The following is an 8,764-nucleotide window of genomic DNA, read 5'->3' as shown; positions in this document are numbered from 1 at the left end:
TTGATGAGATAGGTGATGAAGAGGCTCTGTGCATCGCGCTAAGAAACATGTCCATTGGGGATGTGTGTCCTAAGGAATTCGAAGAGTCTCCAAATGCACAAGATCAACCATCCTCCTCCACGCAAGCATCTCCACCAACTCAAAATGAGGATGAGGCTCAAGTTGATGAAGGAAAACATCAACAAGATGAGCCACCTCAAGATGACGGAAATTATCAAGGGGGAGATGCAAATGATCAAGACAAGGAGGATGAAGAACCAAGGCCGCCACACCCAAGAGTCCACCAAGCAATCCAACGAGATCACCCCGTCGACACCATCCTCGGCGACATCCATAAGGGGGTAACCACTAGATCTCATGTTGCACATTTTTGTGAGCATTACTCTTTTGTTTCCTCTATTGAGCCACACAGGGTAGAGGAAGCACCTCAAGATTCGGATTGGGTGGTGGCGATGCAAGAGGAGCTCAACAACTTTACTAGGAACGAGGTATGGCATTTGGTTCCACGTCCTAATCAAAATGTTGTAGGAACCAAGTGGGTTTTCCGCAACAAGCAAGACGAGCATGGTGTGGTGACAAGGAACAAAGCTCGACTTGTGGCCAAGGGATACTCTCAAGTCGAAGGTTTGGATTTCGGTGAAACCTATGCACCCGTAGCTAGGCTTGAGTCAATTCGCATATTATTAGCCTATGCTACTTACCATGGCTTCAAGCTTTATCAAATGGACTTGAAAAGTGCTTTCCTCAATGGACCAATCAAGGAAGAGGTCTATGTTGAGCAACCTCTCGGCTTTGAAGATAGTGAGTATCCTAACCATGTTTATAAACTCTCTAAGGCGCTTTATGGGCTCAAGCAAGCCCCAAGAGCATGGTATGAATGCCTTAGAGATTTCCTTATCACTAATGGATTCAAAGTCGGAAAGGCCGATCCTACGCTCTTTACCAAAACACTTGAAAATGATTTGTTTGTATGCCAAATTTACGTTGATGATATTATATTTGGGTCTACTAATGAATCTACATGTGAAGAGTTTAGTAGGATCATGACACAAAAATTCGAGATGTCAATGATGGGGGAGTTGAAGTACTTCTTAGGATTTCAAGTGAAGCAACTCCAAGAGGGCACCTTCATTAGCCAAATGAAGTATACTCAAGACATTCTAAACAAGTTTGGGATGAAGGATGCCAAGCCCATCAAGACACCCATGGGAACCAATGGGCATCTCGACCTCGACACGAAAGGTAAATCCGTCGATCAAAAGGTATACTGGTCGATGATAGGCTCTTTACTCTATTTATGCGCTTCTCGACTGGATATTATGCTTTCCGTATGCATGTGTGCAAGATTCCAAGCCGACCCTAAGGAAGCTCACCTTACGGCCGTAAAACGAATCTTGAGATATTTAGTTTATACTCCTAAGTTTGGGCTTTGGTATCCTAGGGGATCCACATTTGATTTGATTGGTTATTCAGATGCCGATTGGGCAGGGTGTAAAATTAATAGAAAGAGCACATCGGGGACTTGCCAGTTCTTGGGAAGATCCTTGGTGTCTTGGGCTTCAAAGAAGCAAAATTCCGTAGCTCTTTCTACCGCCAAAGCCAAGTATATTGCCACAGGCCAATGTTGCGCGCAACTACTTTGGATGAGGCAAACCCTTAGGGACTACGGTTACAAATTAACCAAAGTTCCTCTTCTATGTGATAATGAGAGTGCAATCCGCATGGCGGATAATCCCGTTGAGCATAGCCGCACTAAACACATAGCCATTCGGTATCATTTTCTAAGGGATCACCAACAAAAGGGAGATATCGAAATTGCATATATTAACACTAAGGATCAATTAGCCGATATCTTTACCAAGCCACTAGATGAACAAACCTTTAACAAACTTAGGCATGAGCTAAATATTCTTGATGCTAGGAATTTCTTTTGATATTTTGCACACATAGCTCATCAATATACCTTTGATCATGTCTCTTTCGCATACTATGACTAATGTGTTTTCAAGTGAATTTCAAACCAAGTCATAGGTGTATTGAAAGGGAATTGGAGTCTTCGGCGAAGACAAAGGCTTCCACTCTGTAACTCATCCTTCGCCGTCGCTCCGAGCATCTCTCCGTCTTTGGTATAATCTTCACTCATGTTTTATTTGCCAAAGGGGAGAAAGTAGTTTAAGTAGGGCTCTAATGATTCCGTTTTTGGCGATTTATGCCAAAGGGGGAGAGAGCATGAGCCCAAAGCAAAAGGACCGCACCACCACTAATTTTAAAAAAGAGTTATTCAATTGGTATGATTTTTCAAATTGGTATCTCATTGTGTTCAAAAGGGGAGAGAGTAGTATTTTCAAAATCAATATCTTAAAACCCTCTTGAACACTAAGAGGAGGAACTCATTGAGAGGGAGTTTTGTTTAGTCAAAGGAAAAGCATTTGAAACAGGGGGAGAAAATTTCAAATCTTGAAAATGCTTCGCAAAATCTTATTCATTTACCTTTGACTATTTGCAAAAGGACTTTGAAAAAGGATTTACAAAAGAATTTGCAAAAACAAAACATGTGGTGCAAGCGTGGTCCAAAATGTTAAAATTAAAGAAACAATCCATGTGTATCTTATAAGTATTTATATTGGCTCAATTTCAAGTAACCTTTGTACTTACTTTATGCAAACTAGTTCAATTATGCACTCGCTTTGGTTTGCGTTGGCATCAATCACCAAAAAGGGGGAGATTGAAAGGGAATTAGGCTTACACCTATTTTCCTAATTGATTTTGGTGGTTGAATTGCCCAACAAAAATAATTGGACTAACTAGTTTGCTCTAGTCTATAAGTTATACATGTGCCAAAGGTTCACAAAAAGCCAATAAAAAGACCAAGAAAAGGGTTCAACAAAAAGAGCAAGGGACAACCGAAGTGTGCCCTGGTCTGGCGCACCGGACTGTCCGGTGTGCCACCGGACAGTGTTCGGTGCACCAGGGGACTCCAAGCTGAACACTTCAACTTCGGGAATTCTCAGAGGCGCTTCACTATAATTCACCGGACTGTCCGGTGTACCACCGGACAGTGTCCGGTGCCCCAAGGAAGAGCAGCTCTGAACTCGCCAGCTTCGGGAATCCGCTCCGCTATAATTCATCGGACATGTCCGGTGCACACCGGACTGTCCGGTGAGCCAGTGGAGCAACGACTACTTCGCGCGCAATGGTCGACTGCAACGCATTAAATGCGTACCTGCGCGCGCAGAGGAGTAGTGCACGCGTGGGTGGCACACCGGACAGTCTACAGGACTTGTCCGGTGCACCACCGGACAGCCAGGCGGGCCCACAAGTCAGAGCTCCAACGGTCGGAACCCAACGGCCTGGTGACGTGGCTGGCGCACCGGACACTGTCCGGTGCGCCATGCGACAGCAGCCTCCACCAAACGGCTAGTTTGGTGGTTGGGGCTATAAATACCCCCAACCACCCCCACATTCAAGTCATCCAAGTTTTCCACCTTCCAACTACTTACAAGAGCTAAGCATTCAATACAAGACACACCAAAGTGATCAAATCCTCTCCCAATTCCACACAAGGCTTTAGTGATTAGTGAGAGAGATTTGTTGTGTTCTTTTGAGCTCTTGCGCTTGGATTGCTTTCTTTCTCATTCTTTCTTGAGATCAAACTCACTTGTAACTGAGGCAAGAGACATCAATCATGTGGTGGTCCTTGTAGGAACTTTGTGTTCCAATTGATTGAGAAGAAAAGCTCACTCGGTCCGAGGGACCGTTTGAGAGAGGGAAAGGGTTGAAAGAGACTCGGTCTTTGTGACCACCTCAACGGGGAGTAGGTTTGCAAGAACCGAACCTCGGTAAAATAAATCTGTGTGTCACACTCTTTATTCGCTTGCGATTTGTTTTGCACCCTCTCTCTCGGACTCAATTATATTTCTAACGCTAACCCAGCTTGTAGTTGTGATTAAGTTGTTAAATTTTAGATTCGCCCTATTCACCCCCCCTCTAGGCGACTTTCAAGTAGCCCAACAACAATTATTTTTACCTTGATACGAAAGGGCCAACAATGGCACACGTGGGATTAGTGTATTTGTACGTGGTGCCATGAGGCCTAGCTGTCCTGAGCCTCTCCATTTTGAGACATTTGCTGTAAGTAAATGATGGTATATGTAAAGGGCAGGCAAAAGGAACTCAATGAATAGCATGTCATAATAGCTAATGGTTGTTCTTTAAAAGTAAAAAACATATTACTATTTTTCTTCTGCTCAATTGACAGCAGTGGCTGGTGTTTCCTAGATATGCTAGTTGTTCTGGCAGGTCCATCTCAATGTATATCCCCCAAGTTCTAAAATAAAATTTTGTGCGAGCTCACCTGTAGGCTGGGATATGCATCATGTTTGTCGTATTTACAATGTTTTGTGCCTGCTCTGATTTGCAACTGGAAGATCCTTCTCCCTTCACTGAAGCTGCTCCTGAACGTCGCACAAGAGACGACGTCACTCGTGGGATTTTGGAACTCGGACCACACATCTATCTCATGCACACCCTTGGAGCCTAAAGAGGTCTCCCACTCTCCCATTTGAGGCTCAGCTCACTGCAACATGCGGCAAAAGTTGGCAACATCCTTTGCAAGACATATAATTAAAAAAATCAATTCGTTGTTTCGGTTACAGCAGAGCAAAATCAGACTTTCAATTTATGTTTTGTCAAGCATAGGCTTCAAGAATTTCATGTGAATCAGTATTGCAAAGAGTATGATTCCCAACATATAGTGTCCCAATATAGTCAGAACGAGCTTGTGTGTAAATTAAGAAGTGACTTTGAGCTTTTCGATATGGAAGACATGGTTGGCAATCCTCCGGTGTGTGGCCCAGAGAATAGAGCTTCTACTTCCCAACAATGGTCATCGTAGCAGATGGACTGCTGCTTTAGCCCCGCCATGTCTAGGTTCTGTACTACTGATGAAAGTCTTTAAATTCCATGGTTAACTAATGTGCTGTGTGGATTGTGAATTATAAGTGGAAATCTGTATAGTTATGGAGCACTAAACTACAATATAGAACAATTAAACCAACGATGAGCTTATAATTACCAGAAATGTTCAGGTAGGGCTTAACAAAACACTTCTGCTCATCAACATCTGTCACGTAGAATAGGCAAATGAGCAAGGTAGAAAACCGAACCAATATTATGCCAACCAAATTGAAGAAGAAAAGAAAAACAACAGTACATGCATAAGCAGTTCACTTAGTAATGACATACCTAGATATCTGTTGTAGTCCACTATATGAGGCTTTGATGAATGATAGTCTGTTGCCAGCTCACAGAAATGTTAGCAATGTCATATGCAACTGGGTTGAAGCTTGCATACTCGTAATCCTGTGACATAAAAGAAGACACTATTATGAAAGGTTGGTACGAAGCAAAAACTCTAAATAGAAAGCATATATCTTCACACAGTAGTAGTCTCCAAAACTAAAACTCTTGCTTTAGCAGAGGCCACAAGCATGTGACAACTTCGTATTGCATGTCTAGATTGGAGGGAACACAAGAAACACACGATAACAAGCGTGGAATGCACTGCAGCCCTATACGGTATACCAATATTTGTTTCTTAATAGAAGAAAACTCTACCTACCTACCCATGTTCAAGATATTCCCATTTCACAGTTGTATCCACATTATAGTCATAGAACTGATATTTCAGACACCAAAAGAATATCTGAAGTACAGCCAAACATAATAATTAAGATTGGAAGTATGTGGATGTGTCACTTACAATGATGGTCAGCCTAGCGGTTAAGGACTTCCGAGTAGCACCTCCAAGTCCTGGGTTTGATTCCTATCAGGAGCGAATTTTCAGGCTTGGTTAAAAAAATCCCCTCATTGTGCCCCATCCGCTCTCGGGTTGCGATGTCCTGTGTGCCACCCTCCGGTTGGGCCGTTGCAGAGTGGACAATTGACGCCGGCCTGTTATTGATGGGAGGCCAGGGTTCGGGGATTTTCTTGGCCGGGACCATTGTTTCGGTCTCTTCTTATATGGAATACCGGGAGGGCGGTCTTTCCCTCCCTGGCTGAGTTTTACAATGATGGTCAGCACGTTGGTCTTTTCATCAATCATGATATTGCCATTCTGAAGATCATTGTGACAGAAACCAATCCATTGGTAATCACCTGAGCACTTGTTCTCCAATGCAGTAATCTAGTTCTCGAGACTGTCCAACCAAAATTCCTTGGCTTGTTCAGGTCGACACAAGCTCTTGGCAGTTTTGAGCTAGTTCCTATATTTATGCGGACAAGTTTAGACTTTGGTTCCATGTTTATAACTTTACATAGAACAGTACTTAATACAACCATTTTTTGCTATAAAGAATTTACCTAAGGTTGCCCCAAAATGAGCACAAATTTGGACCAGGCATGTCCAGATTGTGGAACTCCCTCAGTTTGGAAGCCACAAGAGCTGAAATTTCAGGATCACGAAGGTCGGCAGTTGACAGTGTCTGAAAGAAGCGATCACATTAGCATGGGAAGCGATCACTCGAAAACTCAAGCATATTTTAGTAATATCGCAAGTTGCATCAATATATCAGATCACCCATTTTCACTAAGCAAGGAAGCAGCATAAGATGCTCCTATTCACGATAGCGAAAGAGATAAAAAGTTAAACAAGAATCCAAAAAGTGCTATGGTAATTTCTATAGCAAAGCAAAACAATTAGGGCACATGATTACTATATGTGGAACTTGCTGTGGAGTTAATAATGTAGCAAGAGAGTCATATGTTCACATACATAGCAAAATGTCACATTATAAAGATCTATTATGGGAGCTACAACAAAGGAAACTGCTTGTTGTAGATACTTGATAAGAAAATTTTGATATCTCCATACTTTAGTCAGTAAAAACATTGCAAACCTGACTTTCAACATATATTTTCAGCGCGTCTACTGTAATGCCAATATCCATTGGCCATTCAGCTTTGTAACCCAATAAGATCATCCAGCAAATCAAGATCTAGCAGTAAAGAATCAGACAATTAGCAACCATACAGGAAGTTAACAAAAATTCAGCTAGGCATACACGGACACTTAACAGCAATTAGAGCCTTGCACAAGGCACTGTAACAAAGTGTGATGCAAAAATTCTATTGCAAAAATGTTTCTAATTCACATTCGTGGCAAAAAACCATACGTAATAGCACCTACAACTACCTTCAATGACAATGAACGAAACAATCAGACCTAGACATCAGGGGATGGGAATCTGTGATTTATTCCGAGCGACGACCCCAGAGATACATGAAAAAACTACCATGATGCAATTGGAATTGGAACCCTAAAATTCACAACAGACCAACTGGCTTTGCACGGTGCACCACAAATGGGGTGCAAAGAGGGAGCAACCGTCTTGTGGGGCTGAACAGTTGCTCGCCTAACACAGTGATGTCGACGTCATCTCATGGGTCGGGGCACTGGTCTAAATCACGGTCCAAGCCCGAGTGACAGCGCTTCCATCTCGACGTCGGGTGGGTCCACGGCGACTGCACCGATCTCAATTAGGGGGGTAGAAGAACGACAGGGGTCGCAGGCACATCTCCCTCATGCAACACACAGGGCAGGGGAGGTGACGAGGAGGATGACGTACGTGGTCAGGGGGGATGGGGGCGCTCGCTCATGCAGCATGCGGGGTAGGGGAGGAGGACGCAGGCGATCCAGGAAGGCGCGGACGAGGAAGCGCAGCCGACAGCCGGCGACGGTCGCATTGCAAGGAGATTTTTGCCATTATGAAACGCGACAAGTTCGGCTTCGACGAAATGGAGGCGTAGGCGAGGGCTTCGATGATTTGGAGATTCACACAACGTACACACGCTGATATGGACTCGAGCTCTCTCTTAGTCACGGTCGACAGTGATTAATCCTCCACCGTGAGGATCAGTTAGAGGTCATCGTTCCCGCCGTTAGCGCCATTACTCTGCTCGCGTCGCCGTTGCCCCGCCCGTAAGTGACTCCTGTGGCCTTCTATCGAGCTCCTTCATGACCAAGCGCGCCGCGTCCCGCGTGCGGCCTCGTCGACCCCTCGGCCAGCACCGGCGTCGCCAACGTCGGACTCGTCTACTTCAACAGCCGCCTCCTCACCATGTCCGAGGACGACCTCCCGTACCACGTCCACGTCATGGACGACGGCGACCTTGAGACCGTCGGCCGCTACGACTTTGACGGCCAGCTTGGCTGCCCCATGATCGCTCACCCCAAGCTGGACCCAGCCACCGGGGAGTTGCACGCGCTCAGCTATGAGGTCGTGAGGAGGCCCTACCTCAAGTACTTCTACTTTAGGCCCGACGGCACCAAGTCCGACGAGGTGGAGATCCCGCTGGCCCAGCCCACCATGATCCACGACTTCTCCATCACCGAGAACTTGGTCGTGGTGCCCGACCACCGGGTGGTGTTCAAGCTGCAGGAGATGTTGCGCGGCGGGTCGCCCGTGGTGCTGGACAGGGAGAAGACGTCGCGCATCGCCTGTGGTGCTGGATAGGGCAAGGTTGGTCATGTACTGGTCCTGCCCATTTGGTTTGTTTGCGCGGTCGGCCAGGAAACACTGGGTCATGATCCCCAGTTGTGTATCGCAAATCAGCTTCAGTGTCTTGTACCCTGGATGCTGCTCAGACATCGGGCAGAAAAGGAGCTGCAACCTCTGCTTCTTGCTCACTGTAGCCTGGTGAATAGATAAGAGAACAATATGTATATGTATATATGCAGCTAAACTGAGTTATGAGGAACGGGCAA

General features: G+C 45.2%; 1 pseudogene; it reads right to left on the bottom strand.

Annotated features, from left to right (window-relative positions):
• Window positions 1–4,994: 4,994 nt before the first annotated feature.
• LOC103642323 (probable choline kinase 1) lies at window positions 4,995–6,947 on the bottom strand (annotated as a pseudogene).
• Between the last annotated feature and the right edge of the window lie 1,817 nt (window positions 6,948–8,764).

The sequence above is a fragment of the Zea mays genome, chromosome 10 (assembly GCF_902167145.1).
Source record: "Zea mays cultivar B73 chromosome 10, Zm-B73-REFERENCE-NAM-5.0, whole genome shotgun sequence".
Lineage (NCBI taxonomy): Eukaryota > Viridiplantae > Streptophyta > Magnoliopsida > Poales > Poaceae > Zea > Zea mays.
Note: the sequence above shows the minus strand (reverse complement) of the source record. Positions and strands in the feature narration are given on the sequence as shown.